The sequence below is a fragment of the Megalops cyprinoides genome, chromosome 6 (genome assembly GCF_013368585.1).
Source record: "Megalops cyprinoides isolate fMegCyp1 chromosome 6, fMegCyp1.pri, whole genome shotgun sequence".
Taxonomy (NCBI): domain Eukaryota; kingdom Metazoa; phylum Chordata; class Actinopteri; order Elopiformes; family Megalopidae; genus Megalops; species Megalops cyprinoides.
The window spans coordinates 23,163,789-23,186,293 of NC_050588.1; the positions used below are offsets into that span (position 1 = coordinate 23,163,789).

At 39.0% G+C, this 22,505-nt stretch overlaps 1 protein-coding gene across 3 annotated transcripts in view; it reads right to left on the bottom strand.

The window, feature by feature from the left end:
• The window catches only part of fhit (fragile histidine triad diadenosine triphosphatase), a 227,972-nt gene extending 205,780 nt beyond the window's left edge, over positions 1–22,192 (bottom strand). Inside the window, exons 1-3 of one of the 3 annotated variants that reach the window (XM_036531595.1) lie at positions 22,152–22,192; positions 16,694–16,802; positions 4,666–4,732 (exon numbers count right to left, since the gene is read on the bottom strand). The gene's annotated coding sequence lies outside the window, so the exon portion shown is untranslated. Of the gene's footprint in view, positions 1–4,665; positions 4,733–16,693; positions 16,803–22,121 lie in introns of all 3 variants that reach the window. The other 2 variants (XM_036531596.1, XM_036531594.1) reach the window with 2 other exon arrangements.
• Between the last annotated feature and the right edge of the window lie 313 nt (positions 22,193–22,505).

Here is a 22,505-nt window from a genome sequence, read left to right on the forward strand (position 1 = left end):
CTTTGACAGAAATTTCTTGGGGTATACTTTCCTGAGGATCTCTCACTTCTATGAATTCTTCCAACTGGGGGTACCCATGGCAGTCTGCAGATTCCAGTAGAAGATGAAGGAGAGGGAGTTCTGTTTAGCACCATGGCATCTGGGTTAAAGTAACCCCAACTTTCAGCAAAATGAGAACAGAATGAAAGTTTCTCATTGGTTTCAAGGGAGGCTGAATTTCAGCTTTGAGCAAAAATAGACTAAAAACTAAAAATCTATTCCTCTCCTGCAACAATGAAAGAATATATAATTTTCCAGCCCACAGCAGTAGATTTAGACTGAAACGAAAAATTTGCTGATTAGCTTTTAATACAAAGTACAAATATGTGTCCTGCTTGACCTTCCAGAGCCAAACAAAAAAGCAAAATCCTTGCAAGGATGTGGGTATTCATCAAATATCAAAGAGCCCTGGTAGTTTCTCTCTTCTGTTTTTCCTAAGGGTAAAGCAGATGAAACAAACTAACAAAGAGTATGCCCACATCTTGTGTCTGTATCAGGCAGAGAGAGAGACCACAAAAGGCCACCAAAAACAAATCCCCTTTGCATAATGTTCCGACCACTCCGAGGGCAACATTTCAATCATAACTACACCAGTCCAAATGCTGAACTGTCTATAGGGATAAAAAGTTTTACTTGTAATATTTTTTCTGCTACAGGCTGGAGGGGTCTCCAGCCATTAGCAAAATGCGCATTATGGCCTGTTTATTTTGATCAGAAAACCAAAAAAAGGCTCTTTTTATTTTCAAAGTCAGCATTTACCTGACACAGTGCAGAAACACACCAGAAGTTCTCCTTCGTGCCTGTCCCGAAGGCCAACAGCTGTGAAGGAGAAATATTTGTTGTTGTTGTTTCTGGACACTGTGTTTGATCCCATCCATCTGAAATGTTTCTCTGCCCTGATCGCAGCCAAAAGAAAATGACGTGATAACATGTACCATGACCACCTCTAAGGACACCCTGCTGCACCAATCTGAGCCCCAGTATCCCCTTGTCTCTGCCCACGTCTGTCTCCTTCACAGCTTTACACAGCCCAGACACAGTGCAAACTTTATTTTAATGTCTGGACTTTCACCATCTCAGCAAGGATGCAGAATTTATTCATTTATCACTTTGTGCAGTCTCAGAGCTGCATCTCTCATCTCTCTGTACAACATGTCCAAGACATTATTACTGAGTTTCCCTGCTACTTCATTTCATTCGTGGATGTGAGAGGTTATATTAAACAAAGGTCTGCCACATGTCCTCACCATGAAGAGCTTATGATGGTGAGACAGTTATTATAAAATTGAAAACTACTTTGGGGCATTTTCATAAATTGAGGTTTTTAATGATTTATTTTTTAACAAACATAGTTTAGTTTCATGTGGTAGATTGTCATAAAAACGTGTATCACTAGTGCAATATTTTCTTGACGGAAACGCAGACTTGATTTCCAGACCTGGGAGATGCATTAGGCAGAGGATGAGTAATTATTCGGCTGTGGAGAATGGATAATGATTAATACTCCCTTGAGCGACTGGACCGGATACGCTGCAGACAGTTTCAGGAACAGACAGGGGAAGAGAGTCCGATTCCAGGTAACACACAAACACAAACATGCGCACAAACACAGACAACCACACACACACACACACACACACACATATACACACAAACACAGACACACACGCACACACACATGCGCGCACATATATATATATACACACAAACACAGGCACACACGCGCACACACACACACACAAACACACGCGTGCACATATGCACAGACATATGCCTACACACACACACACATACGCACACTCACAAAGTTGGTATATACCTCGATATGACACATGAAGTCATAGCATACAACACATCCCCATGGAAAGTTATGGCAGATGATAGTAAATTAGTTTTCAGATGGGCCATATAAAACCACCAGCATTAATTACTCATCAGCAGAATAAGCATTCAAGTTTATAGCTATATGAAGCATCATGATTACTCTAACTCCAGTGCTGAAAATGGTGTGCTCACAGGGAAGGCTCTGGAAACCGTTTAAACAGGCATTCCGTCTGCTTTCGGCCTTTGGGAGACACCTTATAATGGTGTTTTCACGGTCTTGTATTAATCACGTCAGAAACACTTAACTGCCACCCCTCTGTGTGACTGTACCACACACCTTGGACTCCACTGCACTGCTCTCGAGTGCAATTCCCAGTTATTCCGGCCAACACTCTCATTAAGAGTGTACGCATCCCCCTGGCTCAAAGAAATACAAGCATTGTGTTGTCAGATTATTTCAATCTGCAGGTTGAGTGCAGATGGACGCACACTGTTTCACTCCTCACGGCGCACATCAATTCATCTCTCTCTCTCTCTCTCTCTCTCTCTCTCTCTCTCTCTCTCTCTCTCTCTCCCCCTCACACACACACATACACAAATACACAAACACAATCAAACATGTAAAAGCACTGTCACTGTAATTTACTGCTCTTCAACAAGCATGCCACGCCACGTGGTCAGACATGTTTAGTTACAGACAGCAGTGTGGATAAGTGAGTGTGGCACTGTGCTCTAGACCGGGGAGCCTTTGGTTCAATACCAGACTTGTTGCCATTGTATCCTCCGGCAAGGCACCTTGATTGCTTCAGTACAACTTTAGGCATTTAAAAAGGATTCAGAACAGCAATGACATTTAACTAATAATGTGACTCAATGGATGACAGGGAGCACTACAACACAATGCAGTAACGACAGTAAGGTATACAGTGAAAACGCCTGTGAAACTAAATTCAGACTAATGCTGTGATTTTTGTTGTTGAGAAACTGCTCAAATGCAGTGCAGCAGTAAATATACAAATCTGGACTGATCACCGCAATTCTCTTTTCTTATTTTTACATTATGAATCTCTGGATCTGGAGGTCTGTTCTGTTCCTATGGTGGCCTTGTGGTGGCCCACAGGCTTCAGTTAATAGCATGACAGGGAGGCTAAATTCTGATCAGAGCTTGAATCTTACTGTGGTGCAGGCAGCGGTGGAGATGATGCTGTAAGATCTGGCTTGGCATGGGCAAAATAAAATTGAGAACTACTGCCGTTATTGAAAAAAATCCAACCCAGACATCTGCTGGCTGAAACTACAGCCCTACTGTAGCTACAGAACCACTGGCAGAACTAAAAACCTTCGAACTGAAAGAAATTTCCCATCAGCTGTATTCTGGTTAGCTGCAGCAACACTTACAACTGACTTCACATCATTTGTATGAAGATCTAACGTGCCGGCTTCCACCAACAGAGGATTCCATTATCATGTCAAGCTCTTCATTATTCCTGCAGACCAAGTATGTTTTGCGTTCTCACCCCCATCCCTCCCCCCTTTGCTCCTCCCCAGGGACAGTCACCCTCTTCCATTCTGTGTCCAGACTCAAACCCTTTTCCATTAGAGCTGGTTACTAAGATATAGAGCTTTACAAAACAGTCATGTCACTGTAGAGCCAAAGAGCAAATGAAAGTAATATATATAAACTGTATGTGCAGAAGGGCAACTCTATATCATGGTTGCCAGGGATACCTTTCCCTGCTGTGAGAATATTATCATGCCCACAAGGTATTAGCCACAACCTTAAAAAAGAATAACATTTTTCATATCAAAGAGGACGAAGGCCAAGTTAAACATTCTGGTCAGCACTGCATTCCGAGATCAGGCAGGTGTCCCAGGCAACACCGTACAAAATGCTGTAAACTGCAGTAGGATATGCAGCATGTGGGTCTGAGAAAGAACAGAATGGAAGGCATACAGTACAAACCCAATATTGTCTGTGATTATGGCAAATTACATACGACTAGGTGCATCCTATTTATTATGGATTCAAAAATCATAAGCATATTACATTGATTACTTATACTATAATTAGAAGTAAACAAAGTGCCAGTCTGTTTAGGTGGTTCTTTTGTTTTAAACCCCAGAATGGACACACTGGATCACTGTATATTTTTTAATTAAAAAATAATTTGGTAACCATTCATCATGAAGTACCAAAAGATGGTAAGAGACATAACAAAACTAAAATTGAAGACCTTCATATGTAACATTATAGGTTTGACTTTGCATAAACCAAAAATAAAATTGGGCATAGGCTAAAAAAAGTTGCTTAAACTTGCTTAAAGTTTTGGTCAAGATTGATGTTTCTATGAGATCAAAGCAGTCTGGGCCTGCAGTTACAGGCCATGCAAGTACAGGCTTACTGTACTAGTGTGCAAAATCAGTAGGGAAAATGGTTAAAATTTTTCATGAGTGTTATTAAAAATCATCAGATTTTTTTAAATCACTCTGTCTGTATTATTTTACTATTGTTACCGAGAAAGCTAGTGCCCCGCCCCCTCCGGCTGCAACCAAAAGGAGTCACATGGGACGTCTCAACCATCAGTGTGGCCACTGAGCCCCCTAGCCCTGCAGCATGTGATTTCTGCCCTTTGCTTGTTGTCTGGTACTCAGCATTCTTTGTGATGGGACAAACAAGAAGGAACACCAATTCTGCTGTTCGCTGTATCTGTAATCCACTTGCTTACACCCCACAAAAAAACAGAGAAAAATCAATGAACTAGGCCAATCTTATTGTCAAAGTGATGCAATAAATACACTTACCTTCAACCTCGCTGGCTTCCTATAGTCTCTTGTAGAGGTAATTAAGGAATGGAGATCAGTGTCTGTTCTGGAAAAAAAAGGGAAAAAAGTTTTGGCCGTGGTGCTGCAGCACACACCGGAGCCTATTTTAAACCCTACCAGTTGCCACATCAAGATGGACATTCCATGTTACATTTCATCAAATACAGCCCTAGGTCTCGACATTCTGAATGTACAGTAAATTAGTATTTCCTTCTAGGAACGGGGGAAAGAGAGTGAAATACCAAATATTTTGACAGGTTATTGACAAAAATCACAGAGCTCCTCTCCACATATTTCAGCTGCATTTCAGAGCTTAGGCAGTATCCATTCACGTCAGTGAAATCACATTTCAATAGAAGCTATGGCATGCAGTTATTTTATATTTAAATTGTATGCATTGCTGGCTGCACAGGGTACCTTCCGAACAATGAGATAAACACCTATCAAAATGATAAAGGAAAGTTACAAACGGCACTCACACAGAAAATTGTAAGACCTGACTTTTATGAATCTTTCCACCACACCCCAACGGCATAAACTTAACAATGAGTCAGATCTTGAGACATTATGAGTCACCAAAGAAACAAAACTGCTAATTTCATACAAAGGAACAAGAGATCTTGGTCTGAACATTAACTGATTTTTGGTTTTGAAGATTTTTTTTTTTTGTTATAATACTGAGAATATATATATATCGCTGCAAAAGAACTATTGTTTTTAGACATTGTTATAATGACTCTATTTCATTAACAATTGAAAATGGATTTAGTTCAACCGTAAGGCATATGAAATATTAACATACTCTGGGCTTAATGTTTCCTGTGTAAGTCACAATGCATAATGAATTCACTGTGTTGAAGTTTAACATGGCAGAGCCTAATGGTAGCTCAACTCTATACAAGGCAGGTATTTCTGACAAACATATTAGCCAACAATTGCAACTTTTTAACTGAAGTCTCATCTCTACACTAAGGCTGGTATCTGTTAACCTTAATACAGTCTGGAAACTGCAGAATGGCAAATAAGCGCAGTTAACACCTCCAGATGTACAGAATTTACACCCTTAAATAAGAAGAACTCGAGGGTTAAGAGAGACTAACATCACCACCAAATATACAGCCATGTGCCTTTCTATAAGTCATGTGCATAAACCTTCACAATAGGGGAGAAGCACCTTTTTAACAAATATTTTTTTCACAAGCATGATGAAACTATTTATCGCTAGATTCCTCTTTTCAGAAGCATCTGCACACTTTTTTCCAATTTTCTTTTTATAAAAAGATGAGACTAAAAGGTTCAAATGTTTCGATGAACTGCCTTCATCAGTAAAACAGTGTTACTCAGCTCGCAGCTTTTACATACGTAAGTCGAGAACAGCATCACAGGTGTAAAAGTTAATTAGGGAAGAATTGCCAATCAGTGATGTATGTAGCACTCTGCACATGTAGCAGCACTCTGAAAAGAGTCTTTGTATTTTCAATAGAAGTAGATTGCATTCGTGTTTAAACTTTAAAGTTTAGAGCCTAAGGTTAAAAACAGGTGAATAGTGGAACAGAACAAAAGAATTACTTATTCAGTATTAGTACCTGCATATGAATACATAATTGCTATCTGAATATACATTATATATAGATGCAGCATTTAGATACACATAAAAACATCATTGATTTGAACATTTTGGCTGCTCAGTATCCTGAAACATTTGAATGTTTTAGCCATGTCTTTATTTAAAAAAATAAATTAATTAATTAAAAAAACATGCACAAGAGCATTGATCTTTTCATGAATGTAAAAATTACTTTGTTCTACAATTTAGTGTTAATATGTCATCTTCCATAAAAGTCCAATCCACATTTATTTAAAATGTTCTTGCATATTCTGGAGATTACTAATTATTTGAGACAATTTTAGTGCAGAGATCAGGGCACTGATTCTTCCATTTCCCAATCACTCAATTCAAAGAAGGATACAAGTCCTGGATCATGAGGGGAAAAGTAGCACAAAGTTATATCATGCTGGCCCATGGATACAAGTACATTATATATAGATATGTGTGTGTGTGTGTGTGTGTGTGTTTGTGTGTGTGTGTGTTTTCTTGGATAAGCCTACACAATCATTGTTTATTACTTAAGATAATGCAATACTCTTCAATTAAACACAAGCCACGTAGTGAGCCAAAGGAGATGCATGCTGGCAAGAGAGGTGGGAAACCAGACAAGGCCTGCTATTATGAGACATTTTCAAACTTCCCCTCCCCATCCCCAGGAGAGCCCAAGTCACTTTCAGCGACTGAACCTCCTGGAGGTGACAGCATAGGGAGGTTGCTGATAGTAACTGTAATTAAAAAAGGTTGATTAAAGTGACGGAAAGAGGACAGGGAGAGGAAACAATGCTGTGGAGAAATCCATAGTGAGAATCAAAATGCGTCACTTGGATCGGAAGAGAACGCTGTTGAAAGATGTTACTTTGGATTGCAACAACTGGAGCAGAACCATGGGAGTGGTTCTCAGCGCTGCAGCCATACAGCTCCAGAATCGTGACCTCGTAAAAAAAAAACCCATGGAAGGCACTGGCTTATTCTGTTGACAGGAAGCAAAAAAACATTCAACTGTTAACACAGGGAGAAGGAAAAGGTGGGATGGTAATTTTCCACTCACATTTGATGGTTTAATATAGTTGAAGCACAAAGTCCATGAAGGTTGTTGGCATGAGTCCTTTATCGGACAGTGCCCCCGAGCAAGGTACTTTGCCTTAATTGCTCCAGCAAAAATCTAGTGTATGATGCAGCATTAATCAGTAATCTGCCCTGGATATAGGTGTTTGCTCAGAAAATAAATAATTAAATCATAAATCATTTTATTTTGCATCTTTTAGGCTACATCAGGTGAATGGGTATCGATTCTCCTCAAGGTAACCTTCTACAAGCCTGTTTCAAATCCCAGTAGGTTGTTCCAGTATCAGACATCTGAAGAAACCTCTGGTTTTGGATTGAAGCTTCCCTTTTAAAGAACTCTGCCAGTTAACGAAACACTTCTTTTCTGTTACTGTTGCCTTTGGGGGGTGGGGAGGCAACAAAAAGTAAATGTCAATAGTCTTCATGCATTAATCCGTAAAGAATCTAAATTAAAATCAGTGGCACAACTCAAAATGCGATGGGCATTCAGATCAGTTTACATCACCTGACAGATTTAAATAAAAAATGACACTGTGTCATTTCCTCCTAATGCAAGAAGACATTGCAGGGGTTCCTTTTTAATTCTTTATTTATTCATTGGGTATATTTAACAGCTAATGGAATAATTTGGAATGAAAGGCTTGTTCATTTGTCTGTTTGTAGTACACACAGGCAGATCAAGCTTGCTGTGAGTTGTGGTGTTGCAAAGTCGCTTTCGCATAACAGAAAATATTTTAAAATGATCTCCTGTGGCATTGAAAAGCAATGATTCCTATTTTGTTTTAATCTCTCTTTATGTATGTCTCTGCATATCTTTCTTGTTTTCTATTCATATTTACATCATTATTAATTTTTTTAATCTAGTGCCAGTTAAATACTGCTCATCCTATCATTATGAGATTTAGAATAGCACTTGCTTTAGAAATATACCAAAACTTGACAGTGTTTAAAACACTGACCAAAATAAAACTGAAATAATATCATTTTTCACCAAATAATTATCAATGATTAGGGCAGACACAGACTTGTTATGAAATTACAAGTCTGACTGTTTTTTAAATGACTGTTAATGTCATAAAAAAATGACTGTTAGAGTAATTAAAAAAAAAATCAACCTTAAATTGTTTTATGTCCATTTTTAAAGAATTAACTCATTTATTTTGAGTTAAACCTCATATATATTGGGGCATTTAACAGCAGATAAGTCATTTGTTATTAGAGAGAATTCATCCCAGATTAGAGCTTCTGGGCTCTACATGTCACCTGGCATTGGGTCTGATGTGTAAACAGGCAGGTGACATAACAACAACAATTTTAGGTTTCTTGTATAGTCAAACACAGTCTTAACACAGCACAGAATTACAGACATGGCAAGAGAGGCCATTTGAGAATTGGAAAATACCACCTTACATGCTTTAATCAAGAGTCGCTCTAATCCTCAGATCCACCTATTAGATGATCAGCTCCACAAATGTCCTACCTCAACAATTATCTACACCTGGAATTAAAGACTGGTACCATTAATGACAAATAATGGCATCCGCAGCAACAGTATCTTTAAAAAAGGACAAAACAAAAGAAGTCAAAAAATAAACAGCAAAACTATTCTGAAATACTGTTAAAGCAGAAAAAATACTATATCATAATACTATCATGTATTATCAGTCACAGAAGAAAATTATTATTGTGGTGTTTAATTACACTGATCACGTAATGGCAGAGAGCTTTATGAAAAGTAACTTGTGTAGTTACTGGTACTTTACATATTATTCATTGAAATAGCTGGATATTAACAAAGGCAAGTCAGGTTATGTGTCTTCCACTGGGATGCTATGGAAATATCCCTGTCGGGATTCAAACTTGCAACCTTCTTTAAAGTAGTCATTCCTTCTTTAAACTACTCTATGACTACATCTTCACACTATGCCCCACAGTACAATTCAAACAGCCAGATATAACTTAGTAACTACCATGGTCCATCTGGGCAAGCTCATTTGAATACCTACTTCAATGATAATAGAAGAACCTGCTCTTATCTCATGAATGAAATTCATGATGCATAAATCCACCCTGGCATGGAAATAAAATCAAAATATTGAGCAAACTCTTTCACAGGAGGCCTTTCATAGGACTCCATTTGCTCTGCAGATTAGTATCTGCTAGTGAACAAACAGACACACACATACACAAAAGCATGCATATGTGTAAAGCCTGCATATGTAGTCCACATCATGGATGGTTTTTCCTGCCAGGTGAATGATTTTATTCTACAGACATGTTCCCACCAAGATTTGAACCCTCGTGGGGCTGATGCTGAGACCTCAATGGATCAATCAAACCAGTTAATCAGCTCAGATTTTCTCTCACCACTCAATGCCCTCATCTGAGCTCAGGAGAAATCTTTCAGGGTCAAGTGAAAGGTGTGAAGCAGCAATAGAGACTTCCAATGTGTTTAAAGATCCTACAGGGCAATACATCTGTCAAACGCTTGAAACACTGATTCTAGTGCTGCTTTTCAGCTTTGAGTAACCCCTGTCACGTGAACTGTAGGAATTGATTCATACTTGAATATAGTTTTTCTCCTTTCCGCTCTTTTTACACCTTCAGGTCCTTTTCAGCTACGACATGTGGAGAATATTAACATTTTTCACATGTTCTGTACGCACTGTTCCAGCCAAACTATATACTAAATTATTATTAATGTTGGAAATTGCAAGACAAGACTGATTCAGATCTGCATGCTAAATAGTATTATGATATCTTAATTTTCACAATTTAAATGTGATGGTTAATTCTGACAGTCCAAAGCAGACATATAGTTATACATTATATATGCTGTACATAGTTTTGAATAAAAAGATATTGGTAAAGTAAAATATATGACACTGCCTCAAAATTATCAGTGCTACAGTTGCGTTTAAAAATTAGCTGTATTAGTTGAACTGTGATGACAATGATTGAATGGTGACGCCTTTGCACAGCTTCAGAATGTTTGAAATTTAGCACACTTCCACTTAGGAGGATTTCAGTCAACCTGTCCTCAAATGGATGATGTCATGTCTCATTCAGGCTGTTTAAGTGATGGATGGGATGCCTTTGCTTGTGTGTGTGTGTGTGTGTCTTTATGCGTGTCTGTGTGTGTGCGCATGTGTGTGTCTGTGTGTGCATGTTTGTGTGTGTATCTGTGTGTGTGTGTGTGTGGCAGTATGAAATGTTTAAAAGACAGTCATCACTGAACTGCAATGCACTCTACCAGGACAGAGGCAGAAAGAGACACAAAAGGAACAAAGAAGATAGAAGATGACAAAAAATCCTAATGTCCTAAATAATAATTTCCCAACTTCCCATCTCTAAATATTACAAGACAGCAATTGTCTTATCTTGGGTTTGATCCCTGAATTGAGTCATACTGCTGTGCATTGTACCCATTGTCTCCATGTTTCCAGCTCAGAATTACAGAGAATGACTGGGATATGGGTCCTTTCATCTATGTCTGTTCCATGTTGCAGATAAAGAAGATATATGCTCCCCACCTAATGAGCCCTCCAGGCTAGAGCATGCCCTTCATGCATAACACAAATGATGAAACGTGGAGATAAAGGGGCACATTCACAATGGTAACAGACAACAGGCCAACAGGATGCTTGGATATATAACAAAAATTATTGACTATAAACCTAAGGAGGTTATATTGAAATTATACAATGCTTTAGTCAGACCTCACTTGGAATATTGTGTGCAGTTCTGGGCACCGCACTATAAGAAAGATATTGAGGCTCTTGGAAAAAGTTCAAAGAAGGGCAACCAAATTAGTTTCTGGCATGAAATATAAAAGCTACAAGGAAAGATTCAAGTTACTTAACCTATGTAGACTTAGCGAGAGGAGACTTTGGGGTGATTTAATAGAGGTTTTTAAATTCATAAAAGGACTCAATAAGGTTAACTGCAATACATTTTTAGGGTGAGTTTAGTCTGTAGAACAAGGGAACATAAATGGAAACTAGTTAAGAGTAAGTTCCACACTGATATAAGGAAGTATTATTTTACACAAAGAGTGTACATACATCAATACATGGAGTAGGTTGCCAGGTCATGAACTTGAGGCAGAGACCCTTGCTGTATTCAAGTCTAGACTTGATGCAGTTTTGGATACTCTTTAATTGTAACGGCGAGCTTAGTTGGCCCGAATGGCCTGTTCTCGTCATAGCATGTTCTTATGTTCTTATGACATTAGCCAGGACCTAGTGAGTGCCAGAACTCAAAACTGCCTTCAAAGTACCAATCATACAAGAAGTAAACATTGCATCATGGTAAAGCCCTCACATGGACACTAGCTACAGGCCAGAGTTGACAAAAGCCACTGTGGTGCAGTGGTGTTTCCTCTGAAGTTCTACCTACAGGTTGGTCTGTGTAAAAATGACTAAAAATATTAGTATTTCGGTCAGCATGACATGATGATGTTTTAATTGAGTGTTTTTTTTTTTTCTTCATTTTTTTCCCCCACTCAGCCCACTATAATTTAAATGGACAATCATGAAAATGTCACTGAATTAGCTACCGATCTGACAGCAAGATTGCTAGTAATGCTAAAGGCTCAAACAGACTGTGGTGTCTACCATTTCTTTTTGTTTACCCCCACAGTACCCACAAGGGTATTGTTTACGTACTTCTGTCTGTCTGTATACATCAAAGAGGTCATAATGAACAATATTCTACCACTAAAGGTAAGTGTTGAATGAAGGGACAAGGGTCTACAATCTTGGACTGTGCTTGTTTTAGTCTGTTGTTGTTTGCAGTTGTAAACACTGCCTCCACTCAGCTTTGTGAATAAATCTCCTTTTGCTTTGCATCAGACCTTTGTCTGGAATGTTCTCTTTTTATGTTGGACACCTGGGCAGCGGTCAGCCCCCGGGGTGCCCTGGGTTATTTACAGAGGTGCAGTTCTGCTATCCAATTCCATTTCTTCCTCAGTTCCAATTTATTTATTCTTTGATAAATGTATCACCCCTTTGTGCATCTCCCCTGAAAGATAACTTTGAGACTTACTGGTAAAGACTTATTCTCTGTGTTATAAAATTCATACAAGGTTGTTGCATCTTTTCGGACCATGTTTGAAGGGAGACTCTAGTGTAAATCACAGACATTTGTTCCTTTCATAAACAAATTGTTATGTATGGGATTTAGATTTTATTTATTTATTTATTCATTTATTTATTGAATGGAAGAACTGAGTGATGTAATTACTTGTCTGAAAGAAACAATGCCTGCATAAAGCTGAGAAATCGATCCATTTTGATCAAAGACAATAATCTAGGGACTGGCAATGCCTCTGAAGAGATCACCATTTTACAGAAAAAAAAAAAAATCACTGGAAAAAGAATTGTTTTCACTATGTTGAACCTGTTAATAGAAGAGACTCTGCAGCCTTTTTTGTATCATCAGACCAGACTTTTAACCACCTCTAACAGTAATTACTGACTGTCAAAAAAGCTCAGGGGCCTATCAGAGTTTCATGTTGTTGTAAGTGGACTGAATGCCAATGATCAGATGCCTATCATTCTGAAATAAAGCTGGAATTAGGTTTTCAAAATTGACATATTTGTACACAAAATGGTCACATTTTTAACTGGGTTAAAGGAAATGTAATAGGTGCCCGGTTTAAAATTTAGTTGAATATTTGTTGTACAACTACCATATAAAATTACACAAACAAAGATCAACTGATTATTTTTGTCCTCTCCATCTGCAGACCTCCAAGGGGGTTTTAGGTATATTAAGACAATTTCAGCTGTAGATGTGGACGAGTGGAACGTTTAAAGCCACCATCAGGCCCGAGACTACACCAGACATAAAGATCAGTCATCATAATCCTTAGTGTTCCTGAGAGAGGGACGAAGGCAAATCCAGCCTAATATATGTTTTCTGTCCACATGCGCAGGATTCGCGCTCTGCTCCTGGTTTAATTGAACATGCGACAAAACAGCGCCGGACACGGTTGTTATTTGTGTCTGTTGCCGGGCGTCTGCGACACGCTGTCTCGTCGAGGGAGCGAGCCGGTTTCGGTAAATGCCGCGGCGGGTGTGCAAGCCCGGGCTTGAGAGATCTGTTTATTAAGTCCCCCCGGTGCTGACGCTGCCCACAACCACAGCAATAACAACACTGCTGTGTCCTTCCCTTCAAAGCTTTCCTTCACCCGAGCCCAGAGATGAAAGTGCTGAGATTCCGGGGGAACTCGCTCTACCTAAAAATCATTTGCGTCTAGTGCCATCATTTTGCGTTTTAATTTCTAAAGTAAATAAATAAATAATTCTCTTCATGTATCCTAATATAAGTAATGGTTACATGTTGAGAAATGCAATTAGACAAGCTCCATTGCTTTTATTGCCTCCGGTTACACGTTCTTGATGTGATATAAAGAAATGTGGCATTTACTGGGGCTAATATTTCCTATCACTGCTTATCCTACCAAGCATATCCACCAGCTGCTGAAGATAATGCACAAATATGATAATATATCAACTTCCTGCCATAAATTCCTCCTGAAAAGGACGAGGAGGGAAGTTGCATGCTGTGGGAACTCGAGACATAGCACGTTAATTGAAGCGAGAGGCGCAGTTTAAGATTCATGCCAAGTCCTCTTCCATGCATTAAAAGGCTTAATAGTTTTGAAATTGGCTGTCATAAATTTCATTATTCTTTTTTCTCATTCATTTTTTTCCATACTTCTTTTTATTTATAAAATAAATTGGTATTCAGACATGATCGTCACAGAAAACAGAGACCTTGCACACTGCTTTCATTTGGGATTTCTCCAAAGGCACTTGAAATGCAGACATATTATTTGCACAGCCGACGGTGGCCACAAGCACGCTCTGCCAGCGGGTCGGTTGTGATCAGTGTTGACACCGAGTTAAATCTACTGTGTCTATTGTCTGTACTTTGACAGGCTTACATGTTTTCAGTAACCTGTGGGTCGAACTCTTTTCTAACAATTCTCATTTTTATTATTTTAGAAATCTTCTGTTTGGAATGGTCCCCACAGTAGCAAAATGAAAATAAACAAAACTACTGAAAAATTGCATATAAATTTTATATATTAAATATTTTGGCTAGGATGAAACTCCTAATGTTTCATATTTAAAAAATGTCATTTCAGACTAACCCATCATGATTGTACACTATAATCCAGTAATACTTACATTCAAACAGCATTGAAATTACAATGCTTATACTTTAGAAATTTTCTGCTTATCTTATCAAAGTGTAGACATTTATAACAGCTTTGTTAAAAAAAAAAAAAAGATACAGAGCTACTGCAAATCCAGAAATACACTTCTGTTCATAACAGATACACTGAATTCAAATAACCTTTAACTGGGTGTTCATTTGCTTCTCACCAACAATGTAAAGCAATTTATGAAAATAAGGACACTGAAAATCTATGCAAAAGTAAGGGCCTATCAGCAGCATCTGAAATGGATAGGTAAGGTTTGTTTATCTTTCTTTATGCTTTGTCATTTAAAAGTGCACTCTTAATTTGCTAGTAAAAATGTTGCAGACTTGTATTTACTGAGTGGACTACCTAATCTAAGGCAATTTAACCTGAACCTGCCTCTCTCCAGTCACATGACTAGTACCTTCACCACTATAAAATACTGCAGTCCTGCATCCTTCAATAAGTTGGCTATTTTTTATCAGTGTGCAAATAGAATTGCTGAGGTCTGGGTTCATGATTGTTTAATGTGATCATATATTGTGCGCAGTTGCATGACAAATCCATGGTTTTCTCAGGTATATAAATTCAAGATCTTTTCAGTGATTACTGAAGCAAATATCACTTATTTGGCATCCTTGTGACAGAATACAAATTACGAGACACATGGAGATCCCCTAGTGGTGAGCACGTGTTCCTGCAGCTGCTGGCAAAACACAGCAACACTTGTAAGATAGTTACAAGTAAATGCACACATCAAAGCTGGCAGAGAGGCTGCCATGAGACATAGGATTAGGGACAACAAATGTCCAGAGGCGATAATGACGAAAAAAATATCCTAAAACAGAAAAAAAAAAAACAAGATCCTTCGAGACTGGTGATGATGTTATTTTCAGAGTACAATCTCGTTACTTAGATGGTAGAGACATAAAGGGCTCTGCCATGATAATGCAGGCATCTCCTAAATTCACTGCAGTTGTGTTTAGTTTGAGAGTAAAGGATTGTGGGAGATTTTCCTTATCCCCCGGGTGGGACCAGAGCTGGAACAGAGACGGAGAACTCTATCAATGCTGAGCTTTCCTTTCATACTTAATAATCTCCCATTCTCTCATTCACCCCAAAGACCCAACGAGATACTGCAGATTATCTGCCTATGTCCCACCAGATAGGTACACAGCATCTCTACTGGTACTGAAATGGATTAACCAGACTTTGGAGATGCCAACTGCCTAATGTGATCCAGAATCAAGCGCTTTGTTTCTGATTGGATTAACAGCAGAAACACACACAGGAGAAAACAGCAACACAGCAGATATTAGGGTCAGAGCTCGTCTTCTTTGTTGCCATGCCATGACTGACACTGTTGTCAAACACAAAAACCTGGGAGGTATGTCAAAAGCACTAACAACAGGTTAGAACAGGTTCTGTTGACAGTACCCAATAGCATTGAGATTATTAACACTGTGTACATTGATTTGAACATTGAGACAAAGCCAGGAAAATATTATATATTGAATGGTCAAACATTTCTTTATCTTAAATTAGAGTACAGCTTTCATGGACACCCCCACTATCATCATAAACAACAAGTACCATACACCCACTTACTTTGTGAATGTGCTTTTGTTTACAAAATCATTTTTTAATTTTGTATGGTTATGACAACGGGTTATATTAAGGACTATCCTACAGTCTTCCAAAACTGTGTGCTTGTTCAGTATTTACACCAATGGATATGACCTGCCCCATACACTAGTATAGCAGTTAGTCAGTTACAGACATCCAACCAAGAAATGAAAAATGAAAAAGGTCCACACAGAGTCGATATAATTAAGCCAACTTTTAATTAATAACAAAACGAAACTGCAGAGGCTGCATGTGGACGGATGTTTTGTCACCGCAGCTTCATCAGCATTCTAAACAGGGTGCATGGCATGTCTCATTTAGAATGCTGATGAAGGCTCAGTGGAGAAACGTCTGCTCACATGCAGTTTTCCCCATTTTGTTTCGTTATTAATTACAATTTGACTTAGGTATATTGATCAAGTTCCGCCCGTTTTTTTCATTAATAATGAAAATCTAACTGTACGGTGAATTTATCATGAGAAAAGAATCTCTACCTTTCTGAGCAGGACTGTCAGTTGAGGGGGAAAAAAGGGAGACTTTGTTTTCCTACAGTCCTATTCCGGGGCTTCAGAGGCCTGCTCAGAACGTCTTCAGCTGTATAACCTGGAGGAGGGAAGTCAGAAACGACATGAAGAGCTGCGTACGTGTGCACAGATAAATAAATATGAAAAATGACATTCTGACGAGGATCTCATCTCCTTCCTTGAAAGGTTAGCTGTGCTCCCTGTGACCCCTGCAGGGGGAATGAGTCTGCAGCTCCTCTGCATCACTCTTTGGCTGATCATGTTCAGTTTGGCGCCAGCACACACACACATAGCGTTGATGCAATGACAGAATCAGAGCTTTTCCTGTGTTTGCCCAGTCAGCACCATGCCGGTGGATTCTGCTTACTTTTTATCTTTAACGTCTGTTTTATTGAAGAAGCGATATCAATGGGCACAGAAAATCAATCTACTTGCTTTTTTTCTCCCTTTTTGAAAAAAGTAGTAGAGATCAGAGGCCAAGCCAGCGTGGAATGGGTCTCTCCACCTCACCTTTATTTGTGACATGAGAGAGACCATTTAATGGACACCTAGGGTGTCTCTACATGAAAGTAATACCTGGCAAAGCATTTAGGTAACACAGATAAAGTATTTGCAAATCCTTTTTAAGGGCCATTTATTTGGTGCGTACTTAGGTAGGTTGAATTTTCTTTTGGTTTCATTTTCCAACACCTCTTGTCTTTTTCCCATAACACATGCATTTCACTTCAATCTCTACTTACACATACAGGCCAAATGTTCATTGTACTGTAAATCATTGGTCATGTTTGCTATTATGAAACAGCCCAAGCTGTTCTTTAACCAGATTTAGACCAATCCTACTGACAGTGGATCTCTTATGGAAAATAACAAATAAACAGCTGTTTATAGATTTGTACCCTCTGTAAATCCACGTCTGGGTTTCAGGCGTAGTCCTCAGTAGACATACTTTCATGCGTGTCTCACATACGACAGATATGAGAAATTAATACATGCAATACATATGGACCTTCTGGGAGATCCAGGTAAAATATAGGCCTATATGGCATTAATAATACATGATGCCCAGAGAATCAAATCAATTAGATATTGTGGTGGCAAGAATAAATGGTACATAATTGATGCCGGTTCTCGTACATAATGCATTGCTGTCAGCAAGTCTCCATGTGTGATGAGTCGAAGGAAAAAGAAAACACAGAAAAAACATTTACAAATGTTGGCACGAAGTTGACATTATTTCTGTGTTCATTCGCCTTTTTTGTCAGAGTATCAAAGCAAAAAAAAAACATTGAGACATCAGTAAGATACAGCTCAGCTTAAGCTAGACATCATGGCCAATGACCTGTGATATTCTTCTTAAATGCCCCTGAATTAGGGATGTTACAACACTCGGCAAAAAAACGGTTGAGCAGCAATTCTGAAAAAGTGTCCTTCAGGTTACACTGTGACTGAAAACACAATGCAGCTCACTGACCTTGGGGAGAGCATGTTCTGAGCAAAACTGTAACAGAGATGCAGCCCTTCTTGAAATACAGGTTTTATTTCAGATTGTAGGAGAGGTTTAACTTCCCAGAGGGCGTCTGGCCTCGGGTATGGAGTGTTGATTTGAAGCTGGACTGAGTAAGAATGAGGGCCAGGGAGGAGGTGGCATGGATAGATTAGGCAAGACTTGGGGCAGGCCTGAGCAACTAAGAGGGCAGTGAGGAGGACTCCTGCGTGTTCGGCAGGAGGAGACAGATGGCTCACATTAAGAGGAGGAGCCATCTGAACCCCCCCCCCCCCCCCCCCCAAACCCCCCAACCCCCCAAACAGTACCACTGAGAACCAGATAATTAAAAGGTATTTAATCAAATTCTTCAAATTAAAATTCCAGCTGGACACTCCCAGACTCCCACTGTTTCCTTCATCTCTGCCTCTGGATGATGTGGATCCGACCCACTTCAGAGGGCAAGGGTAAAAAGTCACAGCACAAATTAACTTTCAGACAGCAACTACTGCTTCAGTATTCAGTCTGTCAAAAAAAAAAAAAAAAAAAAACACCCAGCATGGTGAATACCACTGAAAACTCCGTACCTGTCTGAAATACCTCAGTCACAGTTTATCCTTGCATCTGTGGGATGAAACTGTCCAATGAACAAAAAAAAAAAAAAACAAAACACTGAACAAGAAGAAGCTGATCCACTGTGAGATCATTGGCTGAAAAATATTATCATTACCTTCCCCCGAGCATTCATTTCAGAGCATTAACTAACATGACCGCATCCTCAGACATATACGCCCATTTGATGTTGTGATTATGTTGATGACCCATGGCCACATTTGGGCATTTCAGATTGTGTCCTCAGGGATTTGACGCTGAACGAGAGCGAAGCTATGACTGACCTATTTTGTGGGGACAGTTGATGCTAGATGTGAAAACAAAAAGGACTTCAGCTACCATTAAGCCCTCAAAGGGAGCAGTGACATTCCAATCCAGCTCCTGGATGGAGAACTATCCTCCGGTCGCCACAGAGAGCTCTGGTAAACCTCCAATAACATGTCCAACTGGACTACACAGTTGTCACGACACTCAAGCTTGATCGTCCCAATCAGATTAACTCCAGCATACTTAGACAAGTAACATTTGTGAGATCTGCAGAAACTTCAAGGGGTAAAGGAAAAAAAAAACTGTACTGAACAAAAAAAAAGATATAAAGTGATATCGCTAACAGTGCCCATAAATCAATCAGAATTTTGCTAATAGTATGTTAAAATTCTGATTCAGATCCCTTCCCTGGCAGGAGACAGTTATAATGTATGCATTACCTTGCAAATGGCAGCCATAAATCTCTGCAACTAGGCACTACTCCTCCCTCTAACTCAAAATTCTCAAGTTCACAAAAAGCTGAGTTTCTGTTATAAAACTGAGAAAGGTGATGCAGGGAAATAGCACGGTGGAATTATGGAAATTTTCATAACCCTCTGAGACAACAACAGGTTTTGTATTTGGACCATGCATGTAGTTCATGTTTCACAAGTACATCCGAAATATCCAAATTAATTACACATTTTTAATTTCTTTGTGGCATGTTTTGATAATTGAGAGTGAAAAGGAAATATTGGCAAAAAGAATGTACTAAAAGATATGCTGCTATTAAGAATATGTTAAATAAAATGGCTGCTGACACCAGTGAAATCAAATGGACAAACCCCTTGATAATTCCTTCAGGGAACTAGCAGGGGCATTATGGGGGACACAAGTTTATGCGAGAAACATTTTGCCAGGAGTAAGCTACATCTCCATCATACACTCTACAAAGAGGACAGAACAGATGGCAAAATAATCAAGCTTCACTTTATTTCACAGCAACCAAGCTTTGAGTGGGACTTAAAAGACAAACGTGTGACTGTTTGTGGCAGTGCATGAAATTGTTCTTCCTCTACATCTAAATAACAGTGCTCTCTTTCCAAGATATTTTTGGATTTTAATTGCCATTTTGTCATTTGTTCTGCTGTTTTTTGAGACAAGCACTCCAGCACATAAAGTATAATACAGCACACACTGGCTTGCAAAAGCAAGAAGGCCTTCGTGAGGTCTAATCATTTTTGTTCACGAATGACTTTGTGCACATTTTAAAATCCCAAGCACTTCCTGAATTGTACAAAACACTTTAGATATCAAAGACATATATTTTCTATTATTTAGATTTGAATTGTGACACCTGGATGTGTGAGAACTCTTGGAAAGAATACTGAATGACCAATACATTGGCATAGCCTATATATAACTATACATGTAAAACCTACATATATGCAGTGTTAAACAAAGGTGAAGCAATTACAATGTAAACACAAGGATCTCATACGCTGAACTAAACACAACTTAAACAAGAAAAACACCAAATGAAAGCCTAAAGGTAGGTTTCTGGTATCTCAAAGCATATATTTTTTACATTTTTGTGAATGGAGAGTATTTGTTTAAAAAACACAAATAAGGGCAATAATAATAAAAAAGGACATTTGAACATATAAATGAACAAATGAACATATAATTTTTTTATTTTCTGAATTCTTAAGAGACAGGGAAAACATTGACCATGTCCTCCACATCTAGTGTATGACAGTTATGTCAAAATCTGTGGTTCAAAATAGTCACTTACTGTGCAATATTGAAAGCTTTGTGTATATGTCAATGGCCTGATTAGTATACTTTTCAGGCAATATATCTCATACTTCAGCCTATTTAAATGAACATAGAGCCAAACAATGATCCAAAAGCATCCTCTTTTATCTTGCTGTCCTCATGGTGCAAAGAATGATTCGAGTAAAATGCGCTGCACAACAGCATATAAGAATTACTGTGCCTGACTACAATAGATGGCAATAATTTTATGAAACATACACCACCCTCTGCGTTACTCATCGGGCTCTTCTGTTTTGAGTCGTGAAAATGCATTGCCTTAAAGTGGCTCCCCGCTGTTGAAGTCTAGTTAGAGGCTGCTTCCCTAATAGCTGCTTGTTTTAACGCTGCACAGCACCTGAAGTCAGCGACCTGACGCCGCCCTGAAGAGGGTCTGAAATCACCACGTGTGCTAGATTTTCGTTACACCTGTACAATTTACTCCCGACGGTACGACTCTGTGTTGGTGCTACTTGTAACCTTAATGAAAGCTGTAAACCACACTGAAAGTCACGGCTTAAAGTCACACTGAACGAGTGTGTCTGGCAAAGATTATTTCGATACTGATGCTCATGATCAAACCTGACATCCACACACCCACGTAAATAAGTGCACTTTATTGCAGAGTATGTTTGGATCTTGGCTCTTACCCTCGTAAACGATACAGCATTTTGTTTTGTTATCATGGCAACACAGACGCTAGTTTTTATGCGGCTAGATCAGTATAGTATTAGCGTTGCCAGAGGATATGAACTGCCAATCACATTAATTAAGTATCAGAAATAGAACCTGGTAGACAAAAACACTGCATAACATCTACGAAACACACGGAAGCACGTTTACTACATTCTCCACGGGCGCAAGGGCTCAAAGTATCAATTACTTTACGAGCTAGCCAAGTTAAACCATCACTGGTTTTTTTGCTAGATGTTAACTACCAGCGTCGCTGTTCACCTTAGAGCTGAGCGTTTATTTTCCAGTCCTGAGTTACTAGCAATTTGCTACTGTGGCATTGGATGTAAATGTAACACAGCTAGCTACTTAGCGAAACAGCGACCCTGACAGCTACAGTACAACGTCGGTCCATTCAGTCACAATACAGCGACAAATAAAGGTTCTGTTTACCCACTTCCTTCCCTGACTATTTAAGGAAGATTGCAAAGGTCAATATAATAAGAATATCTCTGAAATATAGCTTGGTTCCAATGTAAAACCGGGCAAGTGGGCACATTTGATACTAACCGTACGGACATGAACTTGACAGGAACTCACCTTACGTCCGAGCCACGAGAAAACAGCGCAGTGCATCATGGGCGATGAAGTTCATTATGATATCAATGGTTTCCAAACAAGCTGTTTCGTTTTCCCAGAATGACTACAAGAACCACACCGCGTGAAGACATCGGAACATATTTCCTCCACGTGTGCACTGTGTTGTCACTACGTTGCTTTTCTGTCTGAATTTCACAATTAAAACGTTTAAAAGAATTCGGTTTGAAAAGCAACACTAGTGAGACATAGAGTAGGGTCATGTGAATCTTTCAGAAATAATTGTCTAAATTCGTTGTTAGACATTAGCTAGATAACCATAAGAAGTACGTGTCATGTTGTAAGGGAGAAAAGCAG